This window comes from Bos taurus, chromosome 8 (assembly GCF_002263795.3).
Source record: "Bos taurus isolate L1 Dominette 01449 registration number 42190680 breed Hereford chromosome 8, ARS-UCD2.0, whole genome shotgun sequence".
Lineage (NCBI taxonomy): Eukaryota > Metazoa > Chordata > Mammalia > Artiodactyla > Bovidae > Bos > Bos taurus.
The window spans coordinates 31,030,327-31,051,162 of record NC_037335.1 but is presented as its reverse complement, the minus strand read 5'-3'; the positions used below and the strand labels follow the sequence as shown (position 1 = coordinate 31,051,162).

Sequence of the window (20,836 nt, the reverse complement as noted above, 5' to 3'; positions counted from 1 at the left end):
TAGATATTAGGCTATTTAGTAACTTACAGACACACTTACACAACAATGTGTTTATACTAATAAACATTAACTTTATTTAATGTTCATTAACTTTATTTTGGTTTTGAAAGCTACTTCCTTTTATTTTTAAAACTGTTGGCCTGAAGTGAAAGGTTCATTGTCCTTTCAAAAGGTATAACATGTTCTGTCCTTAACTGCGGACTTCCTAAAAGCACAAAGATACTAATTTTATACAGACATTTTGCCAGATTCATATCCACTTCTAGAAACACACACATAAATTATATTTTGTGATGATTTTGAGTCAAGCTCCTTATTTATTGCTCACACTCAAAGATGAAGTCAATTTTATGATTGAAAGCAGCCTTAAAAAACACATAGGGCACAGACAAATGCAAGTTTGTGAAGGTCTGGTGAACTATAATTTAAAAAATAACTATAACAATTTAAACAATAAGAATCAGCAGTGTGTCTGGGATTAGAACCCCAGGCTGCTTTATTACTCAACTGACTTTTTGAAAAGGCCGGACTTTTTTAAAATATACTACAAACCAATTAAGTTTATAGCCCGTTGTACTATATTCATTTCCTTCCTCCTCCATCATCCATATATTTTTTTTTAAAGAACAACCAAGGAGACACACACATACACACTGCTAGAGAATTGGAGATTCCAATCCCTTCTCTTGGGCAACCATTTTTATGTATTTTCCATCCATTTTGTTCTCTCTTAAAACAATCACCCCTACAGGAAAGGGACCCTCTGCCCAAATCAACTCACACCAAATATGGTGACTCCGTAAAAAGATTTAGATGCTTCTGAGAATAAAGATTTAGCCTCTTCTGTGCTCTCATCCCCTAGCTAAACGCAGGAATTGAGGTTGGTGGGCAGTTTGCTCCTGTTTGCCACCACACTGTCAGTGTTGAGAGCCAAGCAGCAACAGGCTGGGCGCACTTCTTGGACAGAACCAGGCAGGGGAATCCCTCCAAGGGCTGCCCCTGCAGGCAAACAACACTGGGTCCACATCAGACTCCAGAGGCAGCCAGCTGTTCATACAGCACTCACTCCAGCCGTATAACTGAACTGAGGGAAACCAAAAATGGACAGGGGGATTAACTCTGCCACAGGATCCTCAGGTGTCATTCCTCTAGCTGGCAAAATCCACCAGAGAAAGTACTGCAGGCGCCTGCCTCCTGCCCTTTGCCTGCCTGGAACGAAGCAATTCTCCAGTGGGCAGGGCCAATGGTGTCCCTGGTGCTTAGAAAAAGCACGAATACACAAAGCGTCCCCACAGGACCCTGTAACACGGCCCGGCAGCTGCCAGTCAGTTCTGTGTTAAGACTGACCAACTGCAAGAGGAGGTGATAGACGAAGCTCTGTCGTTCCTGGCTGCCCTCTCAGAGATGAGTTTGTGAGATCTCAGTAACAATACTGGCATATAACAAAACAATTGATGGCTTCGTCAGTTGTGACTCAATGATTCCTTAGGGGAAAGCCCCAAAGAACAGTAAAGAGAGACAGACTTTTCAACACAGATACACTGTGGAACTAGGAGATGGAAGGCCATAATATCACAACCATACTGCTTCAACTTACCTCCCCATCCAACTAGCTCATGCTATTCATCAAAGGTCATCCAAGGGCTTTGCCCCATAATTTAAAAAATAACTCTACATCCACCATTCCCAAACAGTTTTTCCTGTTCTGGAATCTTTTCTACAAAAATTATGAAGCGTTGTCTATAATATCGCCACTTAGCTATCATTTAGCTGTAAGTACTAAACGTAGTTAGATATTTTTATTTTTCCCCATCAATCAGTGCTTCCTAAATTCCGTCTGTGGCTTTCATGATTTCCCTTTGCTGAATCTGGATGGAAACACAGACAACGTTTACAAACTTTAATCAGAAAAGGGCAGCCTCAAATTTCTAACGGGAAACCCTCTGGGAAGAAAACGGCATACTGAAATGTGACTTAACGTGGCTGTTTTTCTTTCCTGGACTATGCTTGTGGTGACTAGAGGTCTGCACCCATGTTGACTCAGTTACAACCCTTTGCTATGCTGAGAAATACCAGGCATGTGCTGAAAAGTACCAGGCATGTGCTGAGAAGGGCTCACGAAAGATCATGCTCTCTTGCTCTGAGTCCATTCTTTGCCATATTTGTCATGGAGCATTTAGAACCCTTAAGTTTAGCTGGCAGAAGAAACTAATGCATTTTTGCAATTATTAATGCTTAATAATTTCAAATATCTTATTTAAAGACATCAGAAAAGTTTGTGACCTTTTACCAAAACAACTTGTTAACACCTTATTTTGTTGATAAGGAGTAAAAGGTCAAAGAGATTACTAACTTTCCCAAGATTACATAACTCAGACCTTTTATTAAGCAATCCTATTTCTACAGCCATTATTATGCAGGGGCACTGTAAAGTTTACATAATAAAACATCAATAACTATCTGAAAGTTTCAACCAAAGGTAGTCTTAATTCATCTACAAGAGGATACGGGGGCAGAAGAAAAATGGAGAAATAATAAGCTTAAAAATCTTACTCCGTTAGATTGGGTGTCTATTAAATTCCCTAAACAACGAACTGTTTCATTTTCCATGTCATTTTGTGGATTTTTTTTTTTTAAAGCAACTTTATTGCTCAGGTACAAATTAACCACCAAATATTCTCTTAAAAAGCCAAAGGTTTCCTCATATATAGTCACCACTGGAATATTTAAAATGCAGGTGTGTTGCAATCCACAACTAAGCCAATAATTTGTCATTTAAGACTGTTAAAATATGCTCTTCAATAACAACTGATAATAAAACTGTATATAAGAATTGGTTTCTGTTGCATCTAGTATAATAACTCTTCCATAAGTGAGTTTTTTAGACAATGAACTGGCATTTATTGTTACTCTTTGAAATGAAACCATTTATGAAATAGCTGTCATATATCCCTATCTTCTTAAACACAGCATATGTGCTTCACAAACATGCATGTTTAAACCTACCAATAGCTGAATATTAGATATACCCACTTTCAAGTAAGAAAACTGAGGCTGAAAGATTGAAGTATTTTCTCCTATACTCATGAAGTATGTAAGCAACAGAGCTAACATTAAAAGCCAATCTGAGTTTGACTGACATGAAAGTCAAGTGCTTTCCACCAAATCATAGCTCTGTGCTCTAATAATAATACTACAGGAAAGAAAATAGCTACTTACCTTCAGATAAGTAGCCTCAAACAGCCATGCTTTCAGAGGTCCCAAACTGCTACTATAAGGCTCTCTTGAAAAAACATTCTTACCATTTCACTAGTTGAGATTCTGGGCAAGTTAACTTCTTGGAGCTGCTGTTGTAAAGTAAGCATTAACAGTAACATATGCAAAATGCCTAGAAGAAACAGGCATACAAAAGCCGCTGCTATCATTATTTCGTCTTCTAGTGTCTGCACCAACTCAATGGACATGAGCTTGGGTAAACTCCGGGAGTTGGTGATGGACAGGGAAGCCTGGCGTGCTACAGTCCATGGGGTCGCAGAGTCAGACAGGACTGAGCGACTTAACTGAACTGAGTGTCTGCTGTTTCCAATTTGAACGTAACTCTTTAACAGGAGTGAAAATTTGATCATTTCTGACCTTGGTCTTGTAAGTTACACTATGTCTTACCTATGTAGTAAATAAAGCATTTAGCTTTAGGACAGCTTTCCCATTGCTGAAAAATACACGTACTTTTTGTACTACTGAAGATCCCACAAATCACTCGCTCTAAAATACTTCAAAGAAGTAGAAATGAACCCAAAGAAAGTGTAGTCCAAAATTCAGCTTAGTCAAATAACTGACACTTTAAAAAGTGTTAAGTTACCAACCAGAGGAGACAGACGGAGAGGGAATAGATGGGGTGTCTGACAAGACAGAGATAAACGAACAGGAAGAAAGGAAGAAGAAATATTGAGGTGAAGAAACTGAAAGGGGGAAGAAATAGAAAGCTGAAGGACAGCAAAGCAAGTTAGAAAGCCCTGAGAAAAGTCCTTAGCATTGGCCAGGCTAACAGGAGGTGGAGGGCGTGCTGACTAAGGTCACAGATGCCCAGAAGAACTGAATCATCTCCCTGCCAATGTAAAATCTGATCTCAAAGGAAGAACTGCAACTCAATCTTCCTGTATCCAAACACAGTAAAACTCATTACATTTGAGTCACTATCTTTTGAGTCAGTTATCAGAATCTCCTGAGATAAAGTATGTGAAAAAGTTTAGAAAATGGGAAGTTATAGAAGCAATGGCACCCTACTCCAATACTCTTGCCTGGAAAATCCCATGGACAGAGGAGCCTGGTAGGCTGCAGTCCATGGGGTCGCTAAGAGTCGGACCTGACTGAGCAACTTCACTTTCACTTTTCACTTTCATGCATTGGAGAAGGAAATGGCAACCCACTCCAGTGTTCTTGCCTGGAGAATCCCAGGGACAGGGGAGCCTGGTGGGCTGCCATCTATGGGGTCGCACAGAGTCGGACACGACTGAAGCGACTTAGCAGAAGCATTAGGCATTATTATTAATATCAACGGTATTGGTATCAGAATGGCTGACTGATGCTGTTGTTTCCTATCCCTAACTTCAGAAAATCAATAACAATAAAAAATTATATATACACAGCACTATTTTAGCAAGTTTTAAATAAGCACTTACATTTCCCAAAGCATAAGGCACAGGTAGATTCAGCAGGCAGATACTTGCACCAGATACTTCCATTCTCATACAAATAAATACACACTTTCACATCTAATTTTGCATTCATAATTGTGTTTTTGTTTTTTTTAAGAAAGCCATCCTAAATTCTATAAACTTTAAGCCCCCCCTCAAAAAAAACAAACTGTACTATCTGCCTCTATCACTAAACCATATGGCAAAGAAAAATAAAGACAGGTACCTTGCTTCCGAGCTCTCAATTTTGTAGAAAACAGTACATAATTACACTGCAACAAGATGTGCTAAATTTTGGGAGAGTAAAAGGAACCAATGCTATCAGAATGAGTCAGAAGAAAAAACTGAGAACGTGACATGTGAATCGTCCTGAAAGACCTGCAACTTGGGATATGAGGGACAGCCAGGAGAGGGAACGGCATCTCTTACAAATGGAAAGACACCTGCTAAGACAACAAAGCCACATAATTTAATGACAGTGGTTCTGTAGCACAAGGCTGCCACGCTAGACAGGAGAGGAGAGCCATGTTTTCATGGCCTTCGTGGGACTTTGCCCTACAGGGGGAGAGCAGTGAATTTTAGATACATGGGGCAGGGGTGGCAGGGAAGAGGGGGAGTTACTAAAATTTGTTTTCTGGGGGAAAAAAAATCTGGCAATAGGCTACATAGTTCATCAAAAATAGAAAAGAACTAGGGATTTCCCTGGAGGTCCAGTGGTTAAGTCTCAGCGCTTCCAACATAAGGGGCCCAGGTTCCATCCTGCAAACCGAGGGTTCATGAGCCTCAACAGAAGATTCCTTACGGCATAACTAAGAAAAAATCCCACAATTCTCAACCAAATTGTGACCTGGCACAGCAAAAGAAATAAATAAATACGTTTTAAAAAATAGAAAAGAACTAATAATAGAACAAACAGACGTTAGGTTGTTAAAAACAGCCCAGACCTGGGGTAGGGTGGGGGGTGGAGGGGGGCGGGAATGCAGAAATGTGAGCAAGATTAATGACAAGAAACAAGAGAAGTGATACAGACACACACATTAGAGAGTATTAAAAGGACCAGTGACCACTAGTTGTGTGTTTGGGACAGGTGTAATGTTTGAATGACAGCAGCAGAGGTCAACTCTTAGCATTTCTAATCTGGGAAACTAAAAATATCAGAGCATCATTAGCTTAAAGAGCAGAAAAAGAAATGTCACTTAGAGAAAGGGGGTAGAAATGCATTCCTTTTGGGCATATTGAGCTTGAAATGTCTAGAAAACAGAAAATAATAGAATTTAGGCTCCATGAGGGTAGGAACTTTTATTTGTATTTTTACATGTTGTTGATTTCTTTTTCTCACTGGACTATATCACCAGCCCCAGAAACAGTGGCTGGCCCAAAGCGGACACTCAATAAATATTTGCTGAAAGAATGAATCAATTACATAAGTGAATCTAAGGAGAAAAAAATTTGGAAGTATAAATCAGGGAATCCCTGGCCTAAAGATGTTGCTGAAGATAAAGAAGATTAATCAGGGAGAAAATAGAGATTAAGGAGAGAACAGACTGGAACTCTGGGAAACACAGACATTTAAAAATAGAACATAAGAATTACTTTAGGAGTAAAAATCCATTAGAAGTAAGGGCTCTTCATGCTTTATCACTCTCAACAGGTACTTAAAAACTCCCACCAGGGCCAACACTCTAGGCCAGGTTACTGTTTATTTAGCTGACCCTAAATAAGGATCATCATTGACATCACATTTGACATCACTTTGGTTCCTATACCAATGTGATAACAAATGACTTATGGAAAGTGAAAGGCGCTCAGTTAAGTCCAACTCTTTGCAACCCCATAGACTATACAGTCAATGGAATTCTCCAGGCCAGAATACCGGAGTAGGTAGCTGTTCCCTTCTCCAGGGGATCTTCCCAACCCAGGGATCGAACCCAGGCCTCTGGCATTGCAGGCAGATTCTCTACCAGCTGAGACACAAGGCAAGTCCCTGACTTATGGAAAATAACCTTAATCAAGTCAAATTAAATACAGAAAATCAAAATATCTTAGACATCAAACAATTATTTGTAAGAAAAATTCAAAATCCTAGTGGAATCAAAATATTCCAGCCAGATCCAAGATGAAATAATATCTACATACATGGAAAATCTGGGCTTTCCAGGGAGCTCAGTGGTAAAGAATTTGCCTACCAAAGCAAGAAACACAAGAGACACAGGTTCAATCCCTGAGGGAAAATCCCGTGGAGTAGGAAATGGCAACCCACTCTAGTACTCTTGCCTGGGAAATCCTACAGACAGAGGAGCCTGGTGGGCTACAGTCTACAGGGTCGCAAAGTGTTGGACACAACTGAGCATACACGCACGCAAAACATGGGGAAAAAAAAAATCTAAAAAATCAGTGATCAGGCTCTCTTATTTACCTCCATGCTGCTGCTGCTGCTAAGTCGTTTCAGCCGTGTCCAACTCTGTGTGACTCCATAGACGGCAGCCACTAGGCTGCCCCGTCCCTGGGATTCTCCAGGCAAGAACACTGGAGTGGGTTGCCATTTCCTTCTCCAATGCATGAAAGTGAAAAGTCAAAGTGAAGTTGCTCAGTCGTGTCCAACTCTTAGTGACCCCATGGACCACAGCCTACTAGACTCTTCCGTCCATGAGATTTTCCAGGCAAGAACACTGGAGTGGAGGGCCAGTGCCTTCTCTGACCTCCATACTAAACCAAAACAAATTCACCTCTAGATTGTCCATTAACTGAACAGGCAAACACTCAAAAATAAAGTCTGTCCATAGTAACTGAAACCAATGTTTTTCATAACCTGTACTAAAAGCTTTCTAGAGAGAATGCAGTATCCCTCTGACAGCAAAGAGATGCCACTCTCTAAACCAGCCGATACGCTCCTTAGGCAGTGGTAGTCTACACTGCTGAAGACACACTGAGGAAAATCAGTTGATAATTTCCATCACACTGGCCAGATTCCAAGTGGCTCAGCTAAGGGAAAATTATACAAAGAAGTCAAAAGTAATATGAACCTACTCAAACACAAACCTTAGCCATATAAGATAAGTAAGTGTGGACCAATTCAATCCCCTCATTACTAATTCAGAAATAATTATAACAGGCTACACTATTTAGTTACCTTATGTAATTCATAGAACTCACTAAGGCCATCCTAACAACCTGGTATTTTCTCTCTAAAAACAATTTAAAAGATCTTACTCTTTCAATAAACATGACTATTTGCTTCTTAATTAACCCATCTACTATTTAATCACATACATTAACTGTATTTTACTATGGCACTCAAAGGGCTGTTAAAAGTAAGATTATAAACCAACTTTTACTTTTGTAATAATCCAGAGAGTGCACCTGCTTTAATGGTGGTGTTCTGGGGTTTGTAGTTTTTGTTGTTACACAAAATTTCAATCAAGTGATGAGAAAGTAGCAACAAACATATACATGTTAAAAATGGCCTGAGAAATCTGAATGACCCCAGTAAGAATAACATGTTTTCATAAAATAATGACTATCCCTTCTCCAATTCCTGGTGTGTCCAATGATCTTAGGTGTAACATACACTGGGGGGCAATTATTTGGATAATTCAGGCACCAAATTACTCCTTTGTTATCCAATTCACTATATGATTGTTACATAAAGTTGTCAAAAGAAGTAACCAATAAAACTTTCAAAAATTGTAAGAGCTACCAAAAATATGTACAAAGGTCAGGAGAACTAGGCAAGTACTCTGGAATAAAGCTCGGGGCTCAATACTAAGAGTGACTTCATAATGTCATATACAAAAGCTTGTGGAAAGCCTCAATACTCATGCAACTTTTTTTTTTAATTAGCGGACATCTTCAAAAATTAGAAAAATTTAAACCTGCTTATTTTACAATTTACTAGGCTTTTTTTTTAAACAAAACATAACTTACATATTTTGAAACTTCAACTAACATTAAATAAGGGTATTCAAATTTTATGTTGATCAAAAAGGAACAGGAATTTAAGAAGATAGAGTAAAACTATCAAATACAAAAGTCTGACTCAACACAGTTGAAACCAAACAAGCACACTACAAGACAACGAAGTATAAGAAAATCCTGAAATATTAAAAAAAAAAAACTCTGAATGGTATATTCATACAATGAATTAATACTCAGCAATAAACAATAAAAAAACACAAGTAAAGGCAACACGGATGAACCCAAAATAGAGTCAAAACAGTCAGACACAAAGAACACACTGTATGACTCCATCTATTTAAAGCTCTAGAGAATGCAAACTAATCTATAGTGACAGAAAGCAGATCAGTGGTTACTTGGAGATGGGGAAGTAGGCAAGGCAGGAAAGGATTACCAAGGGGCATGAAAAAAAATCTGCCAGGGATGGACATGCTCGGTCTTGACTGCCAGGATGTTTCACAAGGGCCAAAACCCAACAAGCTATACAATTTCAATACATGAAGTTTATCATATGTGAATTTTGATTATATTAATACCTCAGTAAAATACTTAAACAAGCCCTCCTCACTCCTTGAGAAAACGGGAGAGCCTAAACATCCTGAGTTTAGTACCCAACAGATATTCATTGAATTTAACAGAGCAGCCTAGGGAGAAAAATTCAGGCCAAGGGGGACTGTTTACACAGACAAAGATATTGATAGATATATGGCTATGGCTATAGACAAACAGCTGAGAAAAGAAAAGAAGCTAAAGGCAAAGGAGAAAAGGAAAGAGACACGCATTTGAATGCAGAGTTCCAAAGAAAAGCAAGGAGAGATAAGAAAGACTTCCTCAATGATCAGTGCAAAGAAATAGAGGAAAACAATAGAATGGAAGAGACTAGAGATCTCTTCAAGAAAATCAGAGATACCAAGGGAACATTTCATGCAAAGATGAGCACAAAAAAGGACAGAAATGGTATAAAACAAACAGAAGCAGAAGATATTAAGAAGAGGTGGCAAGAATACACAGAAGAACCATACAAAAAAGAAGTTCATGGCCCAGACAATCATGATGGTGTGATCACTCACCTAGAGCCACACATCCTGGAATGCAAAGTCAAGTGGGCCTTAGGAAGCATCACTACGAACAAAGTTTAGCGGAGATGATGGAATTCCAGTTGAGCTATTTCACATTCTAAAAGATGACGCTGTGAAAGTGCTGCACTCAATATGCCTGCAAATCTGGCAAACTCAGCAGTGGCTACAGGACTGGGAAAGGTCAATTTTCATTCCAATCCCAAAGAAAGGCAATGCCAAAGACTGTTCAAACTACCACACAATTGCACTCATCTCACATGCTAGCAAAGCAATGCTCAAAATTATCCAAGCCAGGCTTCAACAGTACGTGAACCATGAACTTCCATATGTTCAAGCTGGATTTAGAAAAGGCAGAGGAACCAGAGATCAAATTGCCAACATCCGCTGGATCATCAAAAAAGCAACAGAGTTCCAGAAAAACATCTACTTTTCCTTTATTGCTACGCTAAAGCCTTTGACTGTGTGGATCACAACAAACTGTGGGAAATTCTTAAAGAGATGGGAATACCAGACCACCTGACCTGCCTCCTGAGAAACCGTATGCAGTTCAAGAAGTAACAGTTAGAACTGGACATGGAACAACAGACTGGTTCCAAATCAGAAAGGAGTACGTCAAGGCTGTGTATTGTCACCCTGCTTATTTAACTTCTATTCACAGTATTCATGCAAAATGCTGGGTTGGATGAAGCACAAGCTGGAATTGAGATTGCCGGGAGAAATATCAATACCTCAGATACGCAGACGACACCACCCTTATGGCAGAAAGCAAAGAAGAACTAATGAGTCTCTTGATGAAAGTGAAAGAGAACAGTGAAAAAGTTGGCTTAAAGCTCAACATTCAGAAAACTAAGATCATGGCATCCGGTCCAATCACTTTAGGCCAAATAGATGGGGAAACAATAGAAACAATGAGAGAGATTATTTTTATGGGCTCCAAAACCACTGCAGAGGGTGACTACAGCCATGAAATTAAAAGACGCTTGCTCCTTGGAAGAAAAGCTATGATGAACCTAAACTGCATATTAAAAATCAGAGACATTACTCTGCCAACAAAGGTCCATCTAGTCAAAGCTATGGTTTTTCCAGTAGTCATGTATGGATGTGAGAGTTGGACTATAAAGAAAGCTGACTGATGAAGAATTGATGCTTTTGAACTGTGGTGTTGGAGAATACTCTTGAGAGTCCCTTGGACTGCAAGGAGATCCAACCAGTCCATCCTAAAGGAAATTAGTCCTGAATATTCATTTGAAGGACTGACGTTGCAGCTGAAGCTCCAATACTTTGGCCACCACTGTAAAAGACCCTGATGTTACCATCTTTCTAAATTCCATATATATGATGGTAACAATAACCCTGTGTACGAGACAGTAAAAGAGACATTGATGTATAGAACAGTCTTATGGACTCTGTGGGAGAGGGTGAGGGTGGGAAGATTTGGGAGAATGGCATTGAAACATGTAAAATATCATGTATGAAATGAAAAAAATAAATAAATAAATAAAAGACCCTGATGCTGGAAATGACTGAAGGCAGGAGGAAAAGGGGACAACAGAGGATGAGATGGTTGAATGGTATCACCGACGCAATGGACATGAATTTGAGTAGGCTCCAGGAGTTGGTAATGGACAGGGAAGCCTGGCTTGCCGCAGTCCATGGGGTCACAAAGAGTCAGACAGGACTGAGCAACTGAACTAATTGATAAGAGAGATAAATACACACAAATATATGTATATTCTGCAGATTTAATCAGTATAAAGAGGCATTCCAGCACTGCACTTTTTCTAAAAGGGAATAGCATGAATACATTCACCACTCCCAGATAAATCATGAATGAAGTAGCCAAGCAGGGGGTCAATGTCAGTCAAAACTTCACTGACTCCTATAGATGAGGCTCCTCCAGTGCTAAAGTAGGAAATAAATGTTGCCCAGAGGCAGACTTCATGTTTGACTTACTAAAACAAATTACCTTCAAAAGCCTGGGGTGGATGGGGGGAGAAAGACGGGATACTTGACTTAAACCTTTTCAACATTATCCAGTAAAGCCTCAGACAAACTGGACCTGTTGGTGAAGAGGAGAACTAGCAACATACAAGAGAAGCTAGCCATTCCTTGTATAGATCAGAGAGGACCTTTTCAACTGTAGAATAATCTTTAGTATTTATGGTTCTATTGTCACAGTTTTGTCAGTTTAGTGATGTCTTATGAGCAATGGATAACAGATTCCCATTATCATTTGTTTCAGCTAGGTCCCTGAAGCAAGGCATACTACTGCTGCTACTGCTGCTAAGTTGCTTCAGTCATGTCCGACTCTGTGCAACCCCATTGACGGCAGCCCACCAGGCTCCACCATCCCTGGGATTCTCCAAGCAAGAACACTGGAGTGGGTTGCCATTTCCTTCTCCAATGCATGAAAGTGAAAAGTGAAAGTGAAGTCTCTCAGTCATGTCCGACTTTTAGCCACCCCATGGACTGCAGCCTGCCAGGCTCCTCTGTCCATGGGATTTTCCAGGCAAGAGTACTGGAGTGGGGTGCCATTGCCTTCTCCGAAGGCATACTAGGGCCCACCTAATTACATATTGTAAAGTTAATCCAAAATTAACTATATAGGTCTATAAAAACATTTACTTTTAAGCCCAGATCAAGATTTAAACACGCCTTCTCCACTGGCATCCTGTGTACCACATGATGCTCAGCCATATTATACCTCTTTAAAGAGTCAAGAGACACTGCTTCTAACGGATGCTGTTAATGTCAATTCAAATGTATGGATGTTTAATAATCTCAAATTATCCTCACTGAGAAGAATGACAATTAGTGAAAACTACTGATCAACAGTTGTACTTGTTCATTTGTATATCAAAACAAGCTGGGCGTCCTCATTTCACAAAATACTTGTTTTCTTTAGGGAGGGATAGCACCTAGGTGTGGAGAAGGCAATGGCACCCCACTCCAGTACTCTTGCCTGGAGAATCCCAGGGATAGGGGAGCCTGGTGGGCTGCCGTCTATGGGGTCGAACAGAGTCGGACACGACTGAAGCCACTTAGCAGCAGCAGCAGCAGCACCTAGGTGAGAGAACTAGTTTCTTTGCAGTTTCTTTGCACCTGTCTATGCCATCCATATTTTTCAATGTGCTTTCTTAATCATCAAAGTAAGTCACTAAAAGAAAAAACTATCTTATGTTTTAAAACATAAGTAATAAAGTAAATGGAAAGCATTCCTAAATGTATTCTTACTGTCAACATTAAATCATCAGCACAAGCGAAATAGGTTTTTCCTTAAGTTTTTGTTTTGTTTTTTTGTTGTCTAGTAACTGATGTTTCTGTTTTATTTCCTTTCTCATAAGTGTTTTACTTTTCACTTTCCCCTCCTGCATTTATTTATTTATAGCACCTCAGATATGGAGGTAGACTGGTTTACAACAGCATAATAATGAATGCTGATTTTGCAGATGTAAATAAAACTAAAAGGAAGATATAGATAACAATTCCCTAGACCAAACAAATTTAACCACCACAGTCAAGAAGAAAAAAAGCAGGAATTTAAGTATTGTTTTACCTTTTTAAAAAAAAAACTCAGCTTTCCAAGAACTGCTTTAACATTTCTCTAACAAATATAATTTCATCACTTCAAAAAAGTTTTTTTATTTTATGATATAGGATACAAATTACTTTTTAAATTATATTTTTTCAAAATGGAGAATAAATTTCTGGGGGGAAAAAAGACTATGCCAAATATTTGCCCACAAAAATGTGCACAGGATATACACACAATTGTCAGGCCAATATAATCTAAATAACAAATTATACTGTTTTAATCACACTCCAAAAGCATCACGAGATGCTGACAATGCTAATAGTTCATCTTTGCCAAATTTAATGTTTTACTCATTTTGTGAGAGAAAAAATATTTTAAGAAAACTGATGCTTTTATGAAACACTTAAAACGAATTCTGTCTACAAAAAGAAAAGGCCAATTTCCCAGTGAACATCAGAAGAGACAAAATAAGTGGCCTCAGACCAGAGATAAAATACCCTTTTCCTCACATAACAGTTTTCCTTTCTTTCCAAACATCAAATTACCACAGTAATGCTTAGTTACACCACTATAGCAGCCTCCTACAGGACTTCCCTCCCTGACTCCGAAACAGTCCAGTGTTTCAAGGTCTCACGAGTTTACAACCTACAGTCTGAGAGAGCCTTACGGTGTCTGTAAGAATCTATCATGAATTGTGGGTCCCCCCCAAATTTATATGCTGAAGTTCTAACCTCCAGTACTTCAGAATGTGACAGTAATCTTCTGGAACGTTGTGTTTATTTTGTGCTCTCTCCAGTGCCTAATTCAGTTTCTCATATCTCCTAATCTATTACTATCTACTCAATGAATGACTATCTTAGAGACCTTCTTGGGAAGTATCTCACAGGAAAGCAAGGATATCAGTTTTCTCTATCTAGAAACAGTTCATCTCCTTATTCTTAGCTGCCCATGTGGAAAATGAAAGTGAAGTCGCTCAGTCGTGTCCCACTCTTTGTGACTCCATGGACTACCAGGCTCCTCATCCATGGAATTTTCCAGGCAAGGAATCTACAGTGGGTGGCCATTTCCTTTTCCAGGGGATCTTCCCGACCCAGGGATCAAACCCCGGTCTCCTGCACTGCAGGCATTCTCTTTACTGTCTGGGCCACTAGGGAAGCCCCACCCATGTGGAATCCACTATAATTATTTAAGCACAGTATATCAATTTCACCATACTACATGTCATTTCCAATTGTATTTATACTGATGCTCTTTTATGCAGGAAACTAATTTACAAGACAAAATAATTCCATTCTTGTTATAAAGATGGGGTTGATAATGTTATGTAACAATGTATTAATAACAATATCAAATGAACTGCTACTTTAGGCCAAATGTGTTTTAAGAGCACATGTGACTGTTTAGAAAATACAACTGGTGCTATATCATCATTCACATGCACCATCAAGCTGTCCTGAATTGTACAGGAAGGTGTTTACTTCTTCACTCAATTACAGAATCTTTGGCTGATAGACGTGTATCTTGCTCTAATAACATATAGGGACATTTCCAATCCAATATGTTATCTCTGCCCAAAGATCTTTTGTGAAAAGCACAGAGGGCTTTGTGCATATTGTAAATATACAAAATGGAGCAACTCAACCTGAATCAAGTCTATGACATCAGACTTCAGATGTAATCTGGAGAAAATCATCTGCTCTTAACGCAGGACAGTATCTTCCAGGCAATTCATTGCTACTCTCCAGCTTCAAATCCCTTAATCTAAACCCTAGACAATGGGTGCATTTCTTTGGAAAGCAGAGCCCCTCCACCACAGCAGCTGAAGACCTGAATCAATGTGAAATTACATTTCAAAGTGAGTGAAGTGAAGTCGCTCAGTCGTGTCCGACCCTCAGCGACCCCATGGACTGCAACCTTCCAGGCTCCTCCGTCCATGGGATTTTCCAGGCAAGAGTGCTGGAGTGGGGTGCCATTGTCTTCTCCAAATTACATTTCAAGGCCTTCCATAAATATCTCAGAGCACCAAGCCTTGCAGACATGTAGTCAACTCTGGGGACAGCCTCTACTCTGACACCGTATTTATGCATTCAAAAGTTACCTAACACAGAAAGAGGACTGCAGGGACCACACAGGGCACTGCCTACATGCCAGGAATTTGGAACACAACAAAACCTGACTTCCACCTCTCCCTTCCCCAGCAACAACCACCACTGCGCTTAGGCAATACAATGAAGTGTGTTAAAGGAAGAAAGGAAACCAGAAACAAGTGAAGGGAAAAGAAATACTGAAAAGAGCCAAGGAAATGGGAGGGAAGGTATCACATGTGAGCAATCTAGTAGTAATACGTTGAGATAAACTTCATCGATTTTTTGTTTGTTTTACAAATAAGGTAGGCAAGACGAGCGATGATGAGTCAAGGAGCCCCCTAAAATACCTTTGTGTAAGTGACAACTCACTTGTGGAAAGGAATTTATGACACCCCCCAACCTCTGCTTCTCTCTACATAAATAAAGATATAGTTATCAAAACTGCTCAGGTAGCAGAGTAACTAGAAGTCACCAGAACTCACTGCAGAACACCCTGAGATATAGCTATCTATATTAAACTTAAAATAACTAAATATATAGTTTCTGCTAATCAGAAACCCTACTTTAGGCTAGATTCTAAAAAAGAAAGATGCCAAAAGGTTAAGAAAACTTTTTGAGAGTGAAACATGGAAATGAGAAAATCCAACACATTAACTTGTCCAACTACTGGGGAACAGTCTGCCATTTCCTAGGATACCAGAAACAGGACTTAAAAGGCAATGAAATTAAACAATACACTCATCACAAGAGGGAGTATGTAAGCGATACTTCTGAAGCCTGATCTTGATTGGCAACTTTTTCTGTAAAGTAAGACAGTAAACTTTTCAGACTCTGAAGGCTATCCATCTCTATCTCAACTATGCAACCAACTATGTCACTGCTTCTGTGAAAGCAGATACCAACAGTAAGAATGCATCACAGACAAAAGGAATGAATGTGGCTGTGCTCCAATTAAACTTTATGGGCACTGAAATGTGATTTTCATGTAATTTTCACGTCATGAAATGTTATTCTTTTGATTGTGTTTTTCGACCATTTAAAAGTGTACAAACCATCCAAAGCTCTTAAACTTTAGGGGAAAAAAACAGGCTGCGGCAGAAAGATCTGGCCCATGGCCCTTAAGTTTACAAATCTCTGCTTTTAAGGATTTTCCTGTCAACTGTGAGGAGCAGAGTGTGCAGTACAGCCCAGTCTAGATAAATGTCGCCCATGTGTAAACTAGCCCATTAGCAAGCAGGAAATCTGGGCACCCCAGACAAAATTATCTCCACCACCCTCCAAAGCTTCCAGCCCCTCCCTCAGGCAAGAGCGCAGGTGCATTCATCTTGAGCTTGGCATTGCATTAGAACTCTAGCCAAGGAACTTCAAGTTTTGTGGGGTTTTTTAATTCAACTGCCTAAATTCTACCAAGGGCTAAAGCAAGTATTAAGAAAATTTAGATGATGCAATTCTTACATAAAGTTCACTTTAGTCACCTATACCCAAATGTACATGTAATCCTGAAATCCCACTGCCATCACCTTGTAAGTTTTTCAGACTAGATATTATTTATTCTTAAAAGGCAACCTAAATGAGAAATGTCCAGAGAAACATAAAAAGGGATGTTTACGCCACAGCTGTCCAACAAAGCTGGATGACAAGTTTGGCCACTTTTCAGATTATTCCCCTCTCGACATCAAAAGAACTTGGGAGAGGTTTCCTTCTAGGCCGGGGAAAGTAAGGACCTTTCATCTGGTATCTCTGAAACACTAGCTGCCACCCGCTCCCATTCCGCCCACAGCACATAGCGCCCATACCCAGGTTCTGCCCTAGCAGAGCGACCTCAGCAACCCCAGCCGCGGAGATGGAGGGAGACGTCCCGCCTCCCTCGACTCGCCCCCGGACACTGAGCAGAGTCGGCCACCCTCGGCCTTCGCACGGCCCCTCCTCCTCTCCGCAGTCCCAGCTTGAATTTCCACGCGATCTACAGGAAAGAATAGCCTAGCCTTTGTGCCTCCGTAAGAACGCAAGCAAGAATTTACACCATCACCACCGGTGAAACAAACATACACGCACAGCGTATTCAGAGCAGCGCTTCCCTAGAAACATCCGGCATCCCGAGGCTGCGAAATTGCAGACAAAGGCGCCCCACTGGCGCGGGCTGGGGGTGGGGGGGCAGAGTGGAAGGAGGAGAGAGCAAAATGCGCCCATCAACGCGGACACGAGATGTTAAGGGCAAGGGCTCTAGGGGAAGGGGTGAAGAGTGGGGGCGGGTACCAGTGAGCCGCCGGTTCTGGGTGCCCCGCTGCAGCCGAGGCGAGGATCGCCAGTCTAGGGGCGCATCCCCATCCCCTGCCCACCCTCGCGGAGCGATGGAGTGGGCGTCCGGCCTGGGGCGCGGCCAGTGCAGCGAACAGCAACAGGCGCCCGTGCCAGGCCCGGGACTCCTCTCCCTGGCACCCTTACTATGCCCTTCCAGGCGAACGAAAAGATGAAACTTTTCAGCCTCTTAGAGTCAACAAGAGCAGAAGAGGAGGGAAGTGGCTGAAAGAACCAGGACAACCGCTCGGGAACCCGGCGAGTCGCAAAGGAAACTTCCAGACTCCCCTTATTTCAAGAGCCAAAGCAGCGTCTTCTCGGTAGCGCGGGGTGGGGCAAGCGCACCCCTCCCGCCGCCCGCCCTGAGCGCCCAGCCCCCGGCACCCGCGCACCTTCCCAGCCGGGGTGCGCGCAGGCCGCGGGGGCGCGCTCCGGCCTCCCGGCCCGGGCCCCGGCGCGGCTTACCCGGCTCGCGACGGCCGCCCCCGGCGGGAACGCTAAAGGGGCGGAGGGTGGGGACGCGGGGAGCCTCGCCTCGCCCACGCTTGCTCTCTTCTGTCCCGAAGTAACGGCCCGGGGAGGAGCTTCGGGATGAACGCGCACAGACGCTCCCGTGCGACCGAGAAACTTAATCCCGCCCGGCCACCAGCGGCCCGACGCCAGCTTCAGCCTCCGTCGCCCCCTCCCCCTGCGCGCGCCGCACTTGCGCCAACCGGGGTTGCCGCGGAGGCGGCGGCGTTGGCGGCGGCGAGGCTCGGGCCGCCCGGGCTGCGTGACGCCTGCGGCCGGCGGGGCGGCGGGCGCGCCTCGGCCAATCAGGGGGCGCGGCCCAGCCGGCCGGCCCGGGGTTTAAACCAGCTCGGCGGGCGCTCGGCTGGGATGTGGGGAGTGGGCTCTGCGAGGTTGCTGGGGTGAAGCCCCGTTTAATTCCAATGTCAAATTTTTTTAAAAAAAGAAGCGTTCATTTGGACAAGCCTGCCCCATGCAATATTTGGAATATTCTTCTACACTAAATTCTTACACTTCCCTGGTGGCTCAGACGGTAAAGCATCTGCCTACAATGCGAGAGACCTGGGTTCAATCCCTAGGTCGGGAAGATCTCCTGGAGAAAGAAATGGCAACCCACTCCAGTATTCTTTACTGGAAAATCCCGTGGACGGAGGACCCTAGTAGGCTATAGTCCATGGGATCGCAAAGAGTCGGACACGACTGAGCAACTTCACTTTCACTTTCTATACACTAAAAAATTGTTTATCTGAATTTCGGATTTAACTGAGCAGCCTTGATTTTATTTGCTGAATCTGGCAACCTTTGGAAACTGGTAGGCCCTATTACTAAATCTGAGAACCTCTTTTTTTTCTTTTTAATCCCAACGGAAAGGGCCACCCACTCCAGTATTCTTGCTTGGAGAATTCCATGGACTGACTACATACAGTCCATGGGGTCACAAAGAGGTGGACACGACTGAGCGACTAACACACACACACACTGTCTCTCTCTCCCTCACTCTCTCACAGTCTGTCTCTCTCTTTGCTTGTTAAAGTGATGAGAAGCACTTTAATGAGGATGCCTGGGCGCTAATCTCACTTTGTAAAAAAGTAACTTTTAGCTCATCAGTGTCCATTTTTTGACAATAATCGAACTAAAAGACACAAAGAAAAAAAATGTAAGAAGGCTTCAGAATTACAAGGTGCCAGAAAAAGCATATTTATTTCTATCTTGTGCCGATTAAGATTATCTTTCTGAAATCCTCGATTCATGAGTCCCAGGAATCTTGCCTGGGAAAGAAAATTGCTCCCTTTTCAATACATAAGTATAACATTAGGGCATACATTAAAGGATACGCAAAAGCCCAATTAGAATGTTTAAAGAATGTATTTAATATCCTGAATTAAAAATCTATTTTTCCTTGGCAGAATTGTAATTTTTGATTTGTCTTTAAAAAGCGATTTGTATATATTTCTACAATATTTACCAACTATTTGAGGGGAAATAGGTTATAAAATAGACAAGACTTCAGGGGGAAATTGGTTTGAGTTTCTAAATGGATATTTTCAGAAAGCTACAAAATAAAACATTTGCCTGCAAATGACTAGGAATTGAGTAAAGTGACCTCAGTGCCCTGGATGGAGTATCCTCAGCCCAAGGACCCTTGTGCTTTTATAAACATTATGAATTCGTCTAGTTTTTCCCACCAGTGAAACAAAAATACTGACTAGATTTCTTCATAGTATATGGACATTCATTTCCTCTGAGTCTTTTGAAAATAAAAGTTGATATAATAAGCGGAAAGCTCAGCTCAGCTTAAGGTTTCCCCTTGTCTCCTCAGCACACCTCTGCATTGTGTAACCTTTCAATCAGCACTCTCAGGTTTCACCATTCTGAAAGACAGACAGAAGAGGAGGAAGAGAGGAGAGAGGGAAGGAGGGAGGAAGGAAGGAAGCAAGGAAAAAAGAAAGGGAAGGATGGAGGGACAAAGGAAAAAAGAAAATAACCTTCCTGAGCAGCTCCTTTCTCATCAGCTACCACACTTTCCCCTTTTCCTTCACAGTTAAGTTTGTTGAAACCAACTAACCGAACCTGGCTTCCTGGCCCATCAGGGCACTGAAGGGACTTTACTAGGGACACAGTGGTCTTCCATCCACTGAATCCAACGGATATGTCTCTCGCCTCCTATTCCTGTCTTCTCAGGTGCATCCATAAGTGTTCACATCCTCTCCCTGAACTGTTTGCCTCCCCTTGTCTTCCCATGCAATCACCTTCTCTTGGTTTTACGTCTTCCTCTTAGGGGCAGATGTGTGAGTCCTGAAGCTCATACAATTTGAGACTCTGCTTTAAGAAAAGAAAAACAAAGATATCCTTCCTGTGAACATTTTACAAAACTACGGTACCATGTAAACCTGTTGCTAGGGCTTTTCCCAGGCAAAAGAAGGACCCAGAATCATCACCTTTATTAGCTGCAAAGCTGCTCTGCCTCTGTCAGACCACTCTTCGATATTCTTTGCCAACTAATCACTCTTTAATCTTTAAATGGAATTCCTCAAGACTCAATGATAGGCCCTGATTTCTTTTTAACTCTATCTCTAAGTCAGTTCATTCTCACCTCTGGTTTATCATTTATTGGTTAAGGATTCCTAAACTGTTATCTTCAATCCAGACGTCTTCATCTGAGTGTTTATTTGACTTTCC

General features: G+C 41.6%; 1 protein-coding gene across 14 annotated transcripts in view; it reads right to left on the bottom strand.

Moving 5' to 3' along the window:
• The window catches only part of MPDZ (multiple PDZ domain crumbs cell polarity complex component), a 175,293-nt gene extending 156,921 nt beyond the window's left edge, over nucleotides 1–18,372 (bottom strand). For all 14 annotated transcript variants that reach the window (XM_010807804.4, XM_005209940.5, XM_010807808.4 and 11 more), the window contains exon 1: nucleotides 18,113–18,372. The gene's annotated coding sequence lies outside the window, so the exon portion shown is untranslated. The remainder of the gene's footprint in view (nucleotides 1–18,112) is intronic.
• Between the last annotated feature and the right edge of the window lie 2,464 nt (nucleotides 18,373–20,836).